The following is a 15,907-nucleotide window of genomic DNA, read 5'->3' on the forward strand; positions in this document are numbered from 1 at the left end:
ATTTATTCCCATTTGGAAATAATTGGATGTATTAATGAGAGCGAACGTAGTTTTGTGAAGGGGAGGTCGTGTCTCACTAATTTGATCAAGATTTTTGAGGAAGTGATGAAGATGATTGATGAGGGTAGGGCAGTGGGTGTTATCTAATGGACTTCAGTAAGGTGCAGAAGGTGAAGCTGCATGGGATCAGAGGTGAGCTGGCTATGTGGATACAAAACTGGATCGGTCAAAAAAGAGAGAGGGTAGCAGTGCAAGGGTGCTTTACTGAATGGAGGGCTGTGACAAGTGGCATCCCTCAGGGATCAGTGCTGGGGCCTTTGCTGTTAGTAATATATATAAATGATTTGGAGGAAAATGTAACTGGATTGATTAGTAAGTGTGCGGACGACACAAAGGTTGGTGGATTTGCAGATAGCGATCAGGACCATCAGAGGATACAGTAGGACATAGATCAGTTGGAGACTTGGACGGAGAGGTGGCAGATGGAGTTTAATTCTGACAAATGTGAGGTAATGCATTTTGGAAGGTCTAATACAGATAGGAAATTTACGGTAAATGGCAGAACTCTTAAGAGTATTGATAGGCAAAGGGATCAGATACACAGGTCACTGAAAGTGACAATGCAGATGGAGAAAGTAGTCAAGAAGGTATACGGCATGCTTGTCTTCATTGGCCGGGACATTGAGTTTAAAAATTGACAAGCCATGTTGCAGCTTTATAGAACCTTAGTTAGGCTGCACTTGGAATATAGTGTTCAATTGTGGTTGCTACACTACCAGAAGGACATGGAGGCTTTGGAGAGGGCACAGAAAAGATTTATCAGAATGTTGCCTGGTATGGAGGGCATTAGCTATGAGGAGAGGTAGGACAAACTTCGTTTGTTATCACTGGAATGACGAAGGTTGAGGGGTGACCGGATAGAAGTCTACAAGAGGCATGAACAGTGTGGATAGTCAGAATCTTTTTCCCAGGGTGGAAGAGTCAATTACTAGGGGACATAGGTTTAAGGTGTAAGGGGTAAGGTTTAAAGAAGATGTATGAGGCAGATTTTTTACACAGAGGGTGTTGGATGCCTAGAACTCGTTGCTGGGGAGGTAGTGGAAGCAGATACAATTGTGAGTTTTAAGGGGCATCTTGACAAATGCATGAGTAGGATGGGAATAGAAGGATATGATCCCCGGAAATGTAGGGGATTTTAGTTAAGTCGGGTAGCATGGTCGGTGCAGGCTTGGATGGTTGAAGAGCCTGTTCCTGTGCTGTAATTTTTTTTGTTCTTTATTCTTCGTTCTATACTGGACCCAGTTATCATTTGTGTGGATATTTCTGCTCTCATCCCTGTTCCCATGACTGTTGACATTCCCATGTCCCTCCTGATCCTGACCCTTGCATTTCATGAAGAAAGCTGCACCCTGACTTCCCACATTCCCTCCCTCTGTAAGACCATCAACTACCCGTCCATGATCCTACGACTTCCACCCTAGCTGATCCAACTCCTGCTTCTTACTGCCAACTGTACCTTCTGCTTCCCAGCAGCCTCATTTAGACAATATTCTTAAGGCCAAGGGCCACTCCTTTTTGACCTATCTCCACCATGACACTCAGAGGCCACAGTCCTACAATGGGACCAAAACATGCTTGACATACGTAGCTTCCTAAACAAGACCTGCACCATTTGGCTTTCCTCGTTGGACACCATCCTAACAAGACCTGAACAGACTAGCTTCCATCCCTAGAAACCTTCCCACCATTTCCCCTGGTCCCCCCCACTCCCTCTCCTGTCCAGCCTTTGCGCAGTTTGGCTTAACCAGGCCCTGATCTCAATCAAGAAATTGACATTTTTGAGTGATCCCCAAGAAGGCGAAAGCAACGGCTACTCACTTCAATGTCCTGGAAGAAATTGACATCATCAGTGACCCACCAGTTATATAAAGTCATAAATGTGAACATTAAAATGGTCACTGGCTGGGAAATTAATTTCGAAGGGGCAATTAATTCTGAAAGTTGACGTTTTAATGAACATGCATGATATGCTAACGCATGCAAAAAGGGTTTCCCAATGCTGTTCGTCGGAAACCTCAACCTGCCTTTAACATCCCATGAAGGTAATTGCAAAAGTGTATCCTGCCATCAGCAAACTGATTTTGACCTCCTAACAAATTAAGTTTCCCTGCCCACTGCAGGTTCCTGCTGCAGGTAGGACCGGAAGATTCTGGCCAAGGTGATAGGCAATCCTCATTAGAACATAGAACATAGAACATAGAACATTACAGCGCAGAACAGGCCCTTCGGCCCACGATGTTGCGCCGACCAGTTACAAAAACAATGACCCACTAGCCTATACCAATCCCTTTTCGTCCATAAACCTATCCAGAGATCTCTTAAACGCCCCCAAACTAGACGCATTTACAACTGCAGCAGGCAGGGCATTCCAATCCTTCACCACCCGCTGGGTAAAGAACCTACCCCTGACATCCGTCCTGTAGCTACCCCCCCTTAATTTAAAGCCATGCCCCCTCGTGCTAGCTTTCTCCATCCGAGGAAAAAGGCTATCACTATCCACCCTATCTAAACCTCTAATCATCTTATATGTTTCAATAAGATCCCCTCTTAGCCGCCTTCTTTCCAACGAAAACAACCCTAAATCCCTCAGTCTCTCCTCATAGGACCTCCCCACCATACCAGGCACCATCCTAGTAAACCTCCTCTGCACCCTCTCCAACGCCTCCACATCCTTCTTGTAATGCGGGGACCAGAACTGCACACAGTACTCCAAGTGCGGCCGCACTAGAGTAGTGTACAGTTGCAACATTACACTGCGACTCCTAAATTCAATCCCCCTACCAATAAACGCCAAGACACCGTACGCCTTCTTAACAACCTTATCTACTTGATTCCCAACTTTCAGGGATCTATGTACACACACACCTAGATCCCTCTGTTCATCCACACTATTCAAAGTCCTCCCGTTAGCCCTATACTCGACACATCTGTTGCTCCTACCAAAGTGAATTACCTCACACTTCTCCGCATTAAATTCCATCCGCCACCTCTCGGCCCAGCTCTGCAACCTATCTAAGTCTCCCTGCAGACCTGAAATTGCTCATGGTGATAATAAAAAAGGCTACATCTCTGTAATAATATAAGAGCTATTCCTATTTTGACTTCCAAAATACATCTAAGCTATGAGACCCCAGATGTATAAGTACGATCAGCCCACTTTCAATTAGACTACCATGGATGGACACATCAAATCTCTTCATTTTCAATAATTTATGTTCTCCCTTTGGGGGTTCCTTCACTCTCCGACTAAATTTATCACTGCAAGATGAGAATCTTGGTGTTGTAACAGAATCACTTCTAATTGCACGTAAATACACGTCAGGTGTCAAAGCTGCCATTCCTATGCATAGCTTGTTCTGTCACAGCTTATGGTCAGATTTTAAATGGGACGACTGCCTCAGGATTTGGTAAATTATGACAAGTTGACAAGTTGTCAATATGGCACCGTGAAGCCACCTTGAGGTTTATTACTACACAAAGCAATGCATACCAGTTTTGTGAAGTTGACTGCAGTCAGTAGAACTTTGCATCTGCATATGTAAACTGAAATTGATTTAGATTGAAATAAACTCCACTTCAGTACTTTGTTATTGAACTCATTCAAAGGCTGAACCCAAAGAGAAAGGTTAGTCACCCAATGAAACTAACAGTGGGTACTTATTTAAATATGGTATTACAATTGAAAGTTTTTAAACATGTAAACAAATGAACAAAGATCGACAATTTTATGCTTGGACATTGCAATTCTGTTTATTCATTGCTTTCTCCACATCAGAATTTGATCCGGAGCTTAGTCATTGTTGTATGGGGTATTTATGTGTATAAATAGTTGAATGACTTGACTAATGTTACATAAATGCTTAAGTTCATTGCACATGATGTTTCATCATTTATTTTGTTTTATGTAATCTCAGTACCATTTCATCTGATGTGACCCAGAACTAACAGGGGATAGCAGTACCCAAACTGTGGAGACTAATGTAGTAAAGCAGATGACCCCTGTAAATTAACATTGCAGCCTTTCTGTGGTCATTTTCGGGTAGATTTAGTTTTGAACATTTTAGACAGCAGATCCCTACGGTGGAATTATCACCCATTTATGTTTTCTACCTAAACACTTAAGGACTGACAATGATGGCTATCGCCAGATTCATTAAAAAGCAATTAAGGCTGTGGCAATGAAGGAGTAGGGAAATAACTGGTTATAATTTACAATTGCAATTACTACCACTGACACAAGCACTTGAGATTGCCTCCCTCAAATGTGTGTACAGATTGGCCAGCTGGCACATTGGGGGAGATTTGACAGATTACATCCCTGAGGAGATTAGAAGCAAGTGACTGTGGTGGAATTGTGGAGCAATTGTGTCACCAGGTTGACTAGTGAACAATCTGTGTCAAGCTGGACTCCGTGCTTGCTTGCAGGTTAATAAACCATTCTACTCAGTTAAGGAAAACGAGACTGACGTGCTTGCCATTCATTTGGCAAAACTGCTGCTCACAATATTCCTTTGCAACTGTGCTGAGCGGAGATTAAGGTAGAAATCTTCAAGATGTCAATGTTGGTTTCTTGGTGGACAGAACGTGGGATAACTGGGTCTCAGTGTAACTCTTTTGCTTTGTTGCTTTTCCACCACTTTCAAACAGGCTGTTTTTTTTATTAGACTTAAATTATTTGCTGTAAGTATTGAAATCCATCAATTTACTCCTTCTGGAACTAGTGTTGGGATTCTCATTATTTTCCATATTACATCATATACATTCTTAAACAATGCTGGAGAAGGTTTTGAGGTGAGAGCATTAAACCTGCTCCGAGAGAAATGGTGTTCATATTGTTGGCCCAGTTGAATTTTTAGTCATTGGTGACCACCCCCGCATTAGATATTAATGGGTGAAGTACTTCACAATAATGTTCCCACTGAAAGTCTGATGAGTTGATTGGAGAGAATGATAGATTCAACAGCGAATTCCTGGTAAATATTTTTCAGATTATAGTTGGAAATTTTCCAGAACCACCTTACTTTTGCACTTTTGAATGTTTTGGCACAACTGTTTATACACAAAAGTTGACTCAATGTCACAAAGCTCATGTTAAATCTTGTTGTACTGCAGCTTCTCTTTAATAACTACCCACAGGCAGGCGTCAGGGAACACAACTCTTCATTCAGGTCTTGTCACACCATAGCTTAATGTTGGCCAACCACAACCCAGCCTCTTCATCAAATTTCCCAATAGACTTGAACTCTCCTGCCATTTCTCAGTATTACAGTAGGGGTTTTTCTGCTCCTGGACTAGGCTCAAAGCCTATTTTCTTACACTGGCTGCTGCTCGCTTCTTCCTCCACGGTCCTTCTAGGAGATTCCTGTCCTTCAATGTTAGGCCACTGAAACATACCACCTTTGCCACTAATGTTAAATCTTGTTGTACTGTAATTTCTTTTCAATAACTATCCAGAGGCAGGCATCAGGGAACATAGCTCTTTATTTAGATGTTGTCACACCACACTCCAAATGTAGCCTGCCCACCCAGGGCAGATTCCAGCTGCTCATCCCACACCCGAGGTCGCATCACCAGTTCCCTTAAAGAGAACACCCCTGCACCCCAACATGTAATGGTAATATTTGATTATGCTTCCTGGATGGTAACATAGCAATGGGTGGATCACTCACCTGTTGATTTCATTGAGACACACTCTATACTGGGTCCTTCCACGCAGATTACTAAGTGACAAAGTAAAAAAACCACACCCCCAAATGGAGACAGTCAGAGCCATTTGAACTTAACTGATTGAGCAGCTTTGGTAAACTCCGTTTTTTTAATTCTTCTAATACCATTCCATTTATTTTAAGAGAAACCTCTTTATTACATTAAAAGTCCAAAAGGCCAGGCTTCTGCTTTTATGATTGCAGCTGATTTGAAAGCTTCATTACTTTAAAAGGATAGTTTGCTCACTGTTGATTAATTCACATATCATTTGGTGACATGAACTGTCATTCATTTTTTTCAAATAGCTCTTCACCCCATTCTCAGCATGAGCATGCTAAACATTTGGTAAGTGAATGCCGTCTCAATTCATTACATTCAACCAATCAGAGGGCACTGCAGTCCTTTTAATTGAAAACCATTTTTATTTTAAGAGCCATTCAAAATTGTCAAGGTTGCTCCAAGGGTGTTTGGGGGTAGGGAGAAGTGTGCTTACATTGGTTGATTGTTCAAAAATAACATAAAATCTCAATTTTATTGAGATTTTACATTGAAATTGGACAATTTCAAACTACTTTTTTTTTAATAGGTTCTGTGTAACTTCAAAAGAGAATTTTAAATTGGGTTACTGGTGGAAGGGCAAAAGCTGAGATCTGCTCAGTCGTTAAGGCAACAGCAGTGTAAGCAGGGAGCAGAAAAGGAGAAGCTAGGAGATAAATAAAGGTGCTCCTAAGATAGGGGGTAAGCTACAGAGAATATTCCTTTGGATCAAAATCACCAATGTTAAAAACCCTAAGCCACAACTAGGTACTTGCTGCAGACCCCTGGTCAGAACAAGGAAGAGAACAGGTTGCTCAGCAGAAGATAGGTCAAATCAGAAATTTTATCTAGGTGAGGCTTAAATTATATTTTATATTAACTGAAAAAATCTAAGGGTGGGATTTTCCATACTCCCCACACCAACCCCCACCACCCTGCAGTGTGTTTTGTGACATGGACGGTGATCAGCCATTGGCCGACAGTGTAATGTTCCAGTCCACCTGATGTCAGCAGCATTTTCCATGGCCTACACCCTCCACTACCAGAGATCTCCTGCAGGAGATCTCCATCGGCGGGACTGGAAGATCTTGCCAGCGGGAATGGTCAAAAAATTTTGGCCTCAATGTTCCTTTGTATAAACAATGACTTCATTAATTCAAGGCATATGGGCTTCACTGGCTAGGCTAGAATTTATTGTCCATCTCTAATTGCCCTTGAGAAGGTGAGTGCCTCCTTGAACAGCTAAAACCACTGGGATAAGTCTTGAAACACTTAACAGTAGTATTTCAGTAACATAAAACAGCAGCTATTAAGGTAGCCAAACGCTTAACAAATTCCAAATCCATTAAAAACAGAGGCAGGCTGATTACCTCAGAGGAATGTGGATAGCCACATTTCCTTAACCATTCACAAACATCCAGACAGATCCTATGTATTTAGCTGTGTATGGAACAAGCCATGAGACTCAGTCACTCTGGACAAGTACCCAGGCTAAGAATGGAACATTTCCAGTCATACTTTAATCATGTCTAAACCATGGACCTGGGAATCAAGTTGCTATGACCATGTATAGGTGACTAGTCAGGTGGTGAGAGAGGATCTTGTGATGAGCCAGATACTCCTCTTTTGCTTTTTAAGAAATGCTTTTCACCGTGCCAAAGAACAGCTTATGAAGGAGGATCCTGTCTAGGCACTCATTCTCGCTCTCCCTCCTGCAAGCGTGAGACCTGCTTGTTGTTTGATCATCTGCAAGCAGTGTTCTGAGAATCAACCTAACAGCTGCTGTTTCCAAGAGAAAAGATATAAACTGTCCGCCAATATCTACAGAGTCTAGAGAGACCATCGAGCCCTGTCTGAAACCATCCAAGTCATCAATCTACAAGATCCACATGCAACTGACTTATATCGAGCATTTATCTACTTGGCATATCCTCTTTTTGTAACTTACTTGTGTGTGCATGTATGGGAACTCTTGATCATGTGTAAGAGATTGGAACATTTAATTAATTTTGTTTTTATTGGGTATTAAGTACAGTCAATACCATTTCTTTCAAAAACTTACATGACAACTTGTCTGTATGTGTTCTTCAGAATCACAGGAACTAAACAGTTACCCACTATATTGGTAAGCATACCCTTTCTAAAAAATCCTGTTGTGGTCAGACAAGGAGTGGGAAAAGTGGGAGCCATTCTACCCTTTCTCACATAATCACAATACAAGGGTTGCATAATTGGACCAGGCTCATAAACTTGCTATACTATGCTTGCTATGCAGAATTAACCTTTGCCAGTTGTTTCCAATGCAGACAGCACAGAAACTTTGTGGTGCCTGCTAATTTAAGTAATTGCTGAGTAGCTACATACCTGAGCACGAAGTGCAAAATTGTGAGAGGCTAGCTCCAGTTACTGCCATCTGCTTAAAATCAGCCTAGACCTTTTAAAGGGGAAGTGCATTATGGCTGCAGTAAATGCAGGAAATCATTCCAAGAGTGAGTCTGACATGGGAAACATTCAACAGTGGCATAATGTGGCACAGAGCAGGTTTCAAGATTTTTTGACATGACACTGGAGGTTTTGGTTCAGGGAATGGAGAGGTGGCATCTTCCCACAGCGATTAAGGTAAACTTTATGAATGCAGTGAGAGCAGGGCCTCAGAGTTGATGCCTGGAATCTAGCCCTAAGGACTTGGATCCAACCTTATCCAAAGTGAGACACACAATCCAATATGATGGGTTCCAAGAACAGCCCTTTAAAGGAATAAAACCTATCTCATCGAGAGATATAAACTTTGTGTTGAAGACAGGATCATTCTTTGGGAGTCCTGAGTATTTTTTCTGCCCCCAGGATGACATCCAATATTAATGGAACTAAATAATGCCCACCAGGGCATATCAAAAATGAAGATGCTGGCTAGGAGTTATGCCTGGTGGCCCAGTCTTGATTCTGACATCATAGACTTGGTGAAGTGATGTGACCTCTGCCAGGACAATAAAAAAACTCCCAGATTCAACCTCCCTAGATCCATGGGAGTGGCTTCGCAGGCCACAGACTTTGCAGGCCCCTTTGTGGTTCCATGTTTTCAGTCATGGTGGTCGCACACTCTAAATGGAGCAGATGAAACTATCCAATGCATCTGTTGGCAACTTTTCAGATTTTTAGGCGTGACAAAACTAGTAGACATCTTTTAAAGGTTTTTTTAAACATTAAAATAAAATTCAAGTTACTAAGAATCAGACTAGTGAATGAAACCAATACATGTTTCAGTGTAGAACCAGACTCAGCTATTTAAAAGCTTCCATACAGTTAGTGAGCGTACCAAATTACAATGTTGACATTTTGTTTTATGTTGCATTAATAAAATTGCATTAGGTAAAAATGCTGTTAGATATATTGAGGAATAGTTTTAATACAGGGAAAATAACATTATGTCCTACCTATTATATTGGCTCATAGAATATTTTACATTATGATTATGCATTCAACTTTAAGTGAAATTTGAACCATATTTCCAATCAGAACACTACTACAATTCCAATCATAATTTGCATCTGGGATGCCAATTATATCCAAGGCAGCGACTTTATTCCTATGTATTTACAGCCAAATGTGAAATACACTTCATTTTGTCCTTATATATCCAGAGATGATTATTCTATATCTTTGTTTATGTTCTTAGGGGAGAGAATTGTGACCCTGCAGATTGAATGTGCAGACCTTTGGACTTGATTCTCCAGTGTACACTCCCAACTAGCCGAACTCCATGATCACAACAGAAGCTGACAAATTCGCTTAGTGTTGAGTAAATTTTCAATATTGGCATATTGTTGTTTGTCTGACTGATGAATTAGATTATGTTATGCTAAGAATAAATGCACCTGACACACACTGTTGGGATCCTGTATACGTCAGGTTGATTTGCTGTTTAGGGGCATGAGCCTGCATGGTGTGATGTTAACAATGATATGCAAAGATAATAATTGAGTCATAGGTTGCCAGTACCACTATAGCCCACAGGAAGCCTTTTATGAGATTGGCAGCACTTCCAATCACTGGCGCTAAAGGGTGCAGATGACAATCATAATCTTGTGGTTTTTATTGCCGTCAGTTTTTCAGCAATGCTGGCACTAACATTTTAGATTTATGTAGTGTGTAGACATTGGCTGAAGACAACTGCAGCTATCACTCTGGAGGCTGTATTTCCAGAGTATCATTTCCATGCCATTTTACCTAAATATTTAATAAACATAACATTAGCATTCACATCTCCAACTGTGAAGGATCCTGGTGATTTTAGCAATAATTATTGTGTTTCCTTAACAGAATGCTATTTGTGGGAAGGATAGGCACTTAGGTTTACGTGTCATTCATTGCGGTCTGAGGTAAGAATATTACTTTTTATTCATTCGTGGGACATGGGCATCAGTGGATGGCCAGCATTTATTGTCCGTTCCTAGTTGCCCTTAAAGGGTTGTTGAGAGTCAACTACATTGCTTTGGCTCTAGCATCACGCGTGGGCCAGACCAGGTAAGGATGGCAGATTTCCTTCCCTAAAGGACATTAGTGAACTAGATGAGTTTTTTTTCCGACAACCAGCAATGGTTTCATGGTCATCAGTAGATTCTTAAATCCAGATATTTTTTATTGCATTCAAATTCCACCATCTGCTGTGGCAGGATTCAAACATGTGTTCCCAGAATGTTAGCTGTGTTTATGGATTAATAGTCCAGCAATAATACCACCAGACCATCACCTCCCTTTCATCCAGATAGATGCATGTGAGCAATTTCACTATTTTTGGATTGCAGATATTGATTTGAATTTTGGACCATCAACTCATGAAGCAAAGAAGTGCCAACCAGACTTGCTAACTTTGCAGCTGTGAGTGCCAAGTGGACTTTCTGGTAGCTGAGGCACCCAATCTGAGGCCACCATAGCTACCTACAAAAGGGAAGTGCAACAGGACCAGTTGCAGGCTGATCCTCCGGTCCTTACAAAATTAATTTCAAACCTGCTTCGGCTGAAACTGTTTAGCTGCTTTGCCCTAGTGCTGGTCAGAGTGTGCGTGACTCTCATTCCAATTTAAATCGATACATTTATATAGTAAAAGGGGCAGATGCAGCAATGCATCCTGTAGATACGGCAGCTTTGCATTGTTGATGGTGGAGGGACTGAGGGACCTATTTTACCTTTTGATTCTAAGTGCTGGGCGGACTTGAAACTGGGAGTCTTCAGATTCGACTTTTAGACCCATTCTGGGGTCTCCCCATATGCACTGCCTGAAAAAATATCTGCAATTCTGAATCATGCTTCACAAGCTTGTGGGAGGGGTTTATTGCACCCGAAATCTTGACTGGTGCCTCCAACTGCACAGAAAAAGAATGATAGAATGCCGCTTTCCTACCACCTGCCTCCCAGGCCGGATAATGCCTCTTCTTGGCACCCACAGACATTGTCCCACCTCCCCCCCCAAGATTGATTACTGACCCCCTTATCCCTCCACCTCCCCACCACCCAGACTGATCGTGGGCCCCTTCCCTCCTTTTCCCCACTGATCTCAAGCAGAATGGCAGTGGACTCTGCTTTCCCCCGTTCCCCACCAGTCTCAAGCAGAGAGTCTTCAGACACTAGGCACTAACTCTCACTGATGGACCGCTCGAATCAGAGTTATATGGAGTATGTCTATTTCACGCTGATTCCGGATAGGCAAACACGGTGGTAAAGGGGGAAATGCCAGTAAAGTTGGGCTTGCAGCCCTTTAAATTAATTTAAATGCATCCATTTAGAGCGCGGTCTCAATCGCAGCCATTTTCAGGTCATGGTAAAGGGGGAACCAGCCTGGAACCAGGCACGGAGCGTGCTACTCGCTTCAAGCCCGATTTTACCAAGTTTTTGAGTCTGAAAAGGGGTTAAACGCGATGGTAAAATCAGGTCCTGAGTGTCTGCGTGGGTTTCCTCTGGGTGCTCCGGTTTCCTCCCACAGTTCAAAGATGTGCAGGTTAGGTTGTTTGGCCATGCTAAAAATTACCGCTTAGTGTCCTGAGATGCGTAGATTAGAGGGATTAGCGGGTAAAATATGTAGGGATATGGGGGTAGGGCCTGGATGGGTTTGTGGTCAGTGCAGACTCAATGGGCCGAAGGGCCTCTTTCTGCACTGTAGGGTTCCATGATTCTCCACAACAATCTTCATATCCCTTACTTTCCTTCTTACCCAAAAATATATTGACCAATGTCTTTAATTTATTCAACTGATCATCCATAGCTCTAGGAATGAGAACATCAAGGATTCGCAATGCTTTGAGTGAAGAAATTTCTCCTCATGTCAGTCCTAAATGTTCAATCCCTTATTGTTTTCTTTGTACTCATTCATGGGATATGGGTGTCTCTAGCTCGGCAGCATTTATTGCCCGTTGCTAATTGCTCTTGAGAAACTGATGGTGAGTGTCTTCTTGAACAATTGTACTCAATGTGTTGTAGCAACATCCACAGTGCTGTTTGGAAGGGAGTTCCAGGATTTTCTTACAGTGACTGAAACTATACCCCCATGTTCGAGATTCCCCAGCCAGGGAAAACATTTTATCAGTATCAACTTTGTCAAGCTTCTTAAGAAATATTTACATTTCAATGAGATTGCTGCTCATTGTTCTAAACTCCAAGGAATATAAGCCTAGTCTACTCAATATCTCCTCATAGCAAAATCCCTTTATTCCAGGAAGCAGTACATTTCATTGCATTCCCTCAAAGACAAGTATGTCCTTCCTTAGGTAAGGGGATCAAACTACACACTATGCTCCGGGGGCTGGATTTAATGGTCTTTCCCTGGTGGCTTTCCAGGAGGGGACTATGTTAATTCCAACGGCTGTCTACATATGTATCCCAGTCCCTATAACAGTGGGGATAGGGAGAGGTGGATGTGTCAATCAGTTTTTGCCGCCCCCAACCAGTGTGCCAATTGAAGCCTATAAAGTGGGCAGTTCAGGATCACTTAAAGGCCTCATACTGCTGCCACTGGCATTTGACTAAACGATCAGCCCAGCAGGTTCCCAGTGCACGTCACTCATAGGCAGGAGGGGTCCTTTTAAGTGTACCCCTACATTAGAGGGATTCAGAAAATCCTGGGATTTAAAAACCAATAAGATTACTAAACAGGGGAAATTAACTTAGAATAAATACCATAATGTGCCTTATACTATTTTTTACAAAGATAATACTTGCATAGACACTCACATAACCACTATTATGGCAATTAAACATGTATTTTCGATACAAACAAGTATTTTTGAATATATTGTGCACCTTTATCAAAATGCAAAGTGCCCTGGAGCATAATGAAAAGAGAGTTAAATCAGACAGGCCACTTCCTTTGGGAACAATAAGCCGTAGAATAGTTATGTTATCAAAAGAAAGTCAAGGAGAGTGCAAATTCTCATATTTTAGAAAATAAGAACAAAAGAACAAAGAACAAAGAACAAAGAACAAAATCAGCCTGGGAAACAGGCCCTTCGGCCCAACGAGCCCACGCTGCCATCTCAACACCACCTCTCTACCCATGACCCCTACCTAATGTTTTATGGCCATCCAGATTGAGGGAAAACTGATTTAGGGACAATTTATTCCTGCCAATCAGCCTAACAGCACATCTTTGGGGTGTGGGAGGAAACCAGAGCACCCGGAGAAAACCCACGCAAGCACGGGGAGAATGTGCAAACTCCCACAGACACCAGCCCAAATCCATGTGTCTGCACAGCAATCAGCGATAGTCACTGAGCTGTCATCTTGCCCAGTATCTTGTCCAGTTTAGGCACACAGTAATATTCACAAAGTACATAAAGTATTCAATTCCTACTGATAATAAGGCAAAGTGAGACAGTGGGAATGTTATCTTTTCAACTCTGTGGCTTACGGGAGAAAGCAACATTTGAACCTTACAGATATACTAAATGAGGTTGCTTAGCAACAGTGGGTAGGAACTTTTGGGTCCTGTAGACCAATGAATTCCTAATTCTGCTAGAAGTTGGATGCAATTGGCGAAGTAAATAATGTAGACTAATGCGATTGGAACATCCAGTGAGAATGACAGGATAGGCAGGAGAAATTAATTTAGAAAAGATGCAACCGTTTAGCCATTGCATTGTAAACTTCAGAAAAGAGTTGACGTGTCTGGCTACCTTTCTTCCAGCACATGTTGGTCAATAAAAATATCTTTAATCAGCATACTTACTGTCTTTCATAAGTCTGTCTTTAGCTGGGTTCATTTAGAAACAGCATCTAAGAGAAAACCCCTGTTTCACCCTGGAACTTTTGGAGCATCTCTTCAAGATGCAATCATCCAGTTTTCCCTCCTTTCATGCTTTCTCAAACTCCAGACCCCAAATTTCCTCACTGACTCCCCTCCCTTTGGAGAAGATACTGAGAGGCAGGATATATGCACATTTGGAGGAAAATAAACTCGTTAGTGATAGGCAGCATGATTTTGTATGGGGATGGTCATGTCTCACCAACTTGATTGATTGAGCTTTTTGAAGAGGTGACAAAGAAAATTGATGAGGGAAGGGCTGTGGGTGTTGTTTATATGGACTTGAGTAAGGCATTTGACAAGGTCCAACATGCTAGACTAATACAAAAACTAAAACCACATGAGATTTGGGGTGGGCTAGCTAGATAGATACAGAACTGGCTTGGTTATAGGAGACAGAGAGTAGCATGGAAGGGTATTTTTCAGAATGGAGATTTTTAGCTAGTGGTGTTCCGCAGGGATCATTGCTGGGACTTCTGTTGTTTGTAGTATTTATGGGTGATCTGGTGGAAAATGTGGGTGGTCTGATTAGTAAGTGTAGATTGGCAGAGTTGCTGATAGTTCCAAGGATCGTCAGAGGATACAATAGACATAGATAGATTGGAGACTTGGGCACAGAAATAGCAGATGGAGTTTAATCCGGACAAATGTGAGGTTGTGCATTTTGGAGGATCAAATTTAGGTATGTATTATACTGTAAATGGCAGAACCCTTAGGAATATTAACATACAGAGGGATCTGGGCGTTCAAGACCAGTGCAAGTTTTCACTGGAAAGATGGAGACTGAGGGGAGACCTGATAGAGGTCTACAAAATTATGACAGGCACAGACTGGGTGGATAGCGAAAGCTTTTTCCAAGGATGGAATTCTCAATTACAAGGGGGCACATGTTCAATGTGAGAGGGGGAAAGTTTAAGGGAGTTGTGCAAGGAACTTTTTAAAGAAGAAAGTGGTGGGTGACTAGAACACGTTGCCAGAGGATGTGAAGGAAGCAGGCACATTAGCAACATTCAAGAGACATCTGGATGGGTACATGAATAGAGAGGGAATAGAGGGATACAGTCTGAGTAAGGGCAGAAGGTTGTTTTTTGTTGGGGCATCATGATCAGCAGAGGCTTGGAGGGCCTGTTCTTTGCTATACTTTTTTGTGTTCTTTGTTCTTTGTTCAACCTCCAAACAGTTGCAAAGTTCCAATCCAGCACTATGCGGCTCATTATCCAAGTGCAGAACCGACAGTGGTCACCGTTCCTGTTGGTGCTATCAGCAGTTCATGAGTTGCCAGTCCATGATTGGCCAGTAGCTTCCTGAGGTGGGTTATCCTGTCCTAAGGCGTGGAAAACCCCACCTTCAGTCCATTACCAGCCAATTAGCCATTAAATAACTGATAGCCAGCTGTTCTTCTGCTGGGTGGGCTCTTCTCAACATTTTAGCCAGATGGGCATGGGAGCTGGAACCATGGCACCTCATATAATTCAGCCCCTGTGTGGCCTCATATACTTGCAGTAAGATTTCTTTAATCTTATACTCCAATCCCATTATCAGCCCTATCAAAGTTTAATCATCATAAACACATCAACTAGATCACCCTTTAATTTAAAAAATCAAGCATGCCTTGTGCTACTACATAGTCATTTACTGAATGCAGTAACTGAAATAATTTGACATTAAATATTAATTGCTTTGAAGTAATGTAGTAATGAGCATTTACAGTTTTAAATAACGTTATCCCAGCCTTTTGTCAGCGTGCAGGTGAGGGGCAGTAATGGTCACAAACAGGATGGGTATATAAAAGTGTGATACGAAGCACAGGCT

General features: G+C 42.1%; 1 long non-coding RNA gene across 1 annotated transcript; it reads left to right on the top strand.

Moving 5' to 3' along the window:
- The first annotated feature begins 4,437 nt into the window (after positions 1-4,437).
- On the top strand, positions 4,438-9,646 carry LOC145349597 (uncharacterized). Its single transcript, XR_013888114.1, has 3 exons — positions 4,438-4,598; positions 6,072-6,111; positions 9,479-9,646. It is a non-coding gene; the product is annotated as an uncharacterized LOC145349597 (long non-coding RNA).
- The last annotated feature ends 6,261 nt before the right edge of the window (positions 9,647-15,907 follow it).

Source organism: Carcharhinus amblyrhynchos, chromosome 1, assembly GCF_965287045.1.
Source record: "Carcharhinus amblyrhynchos chromosome 1, sCarAmb.v2.hapA, whole genome shotgun sequence".
NCBI lineage: Eukaryota > Metazoa > Chordata > Chondrichthyes > Carcharhiniformes > Carcharhinidae > Carcharhinus > Carcharhinus amblyrhynchos.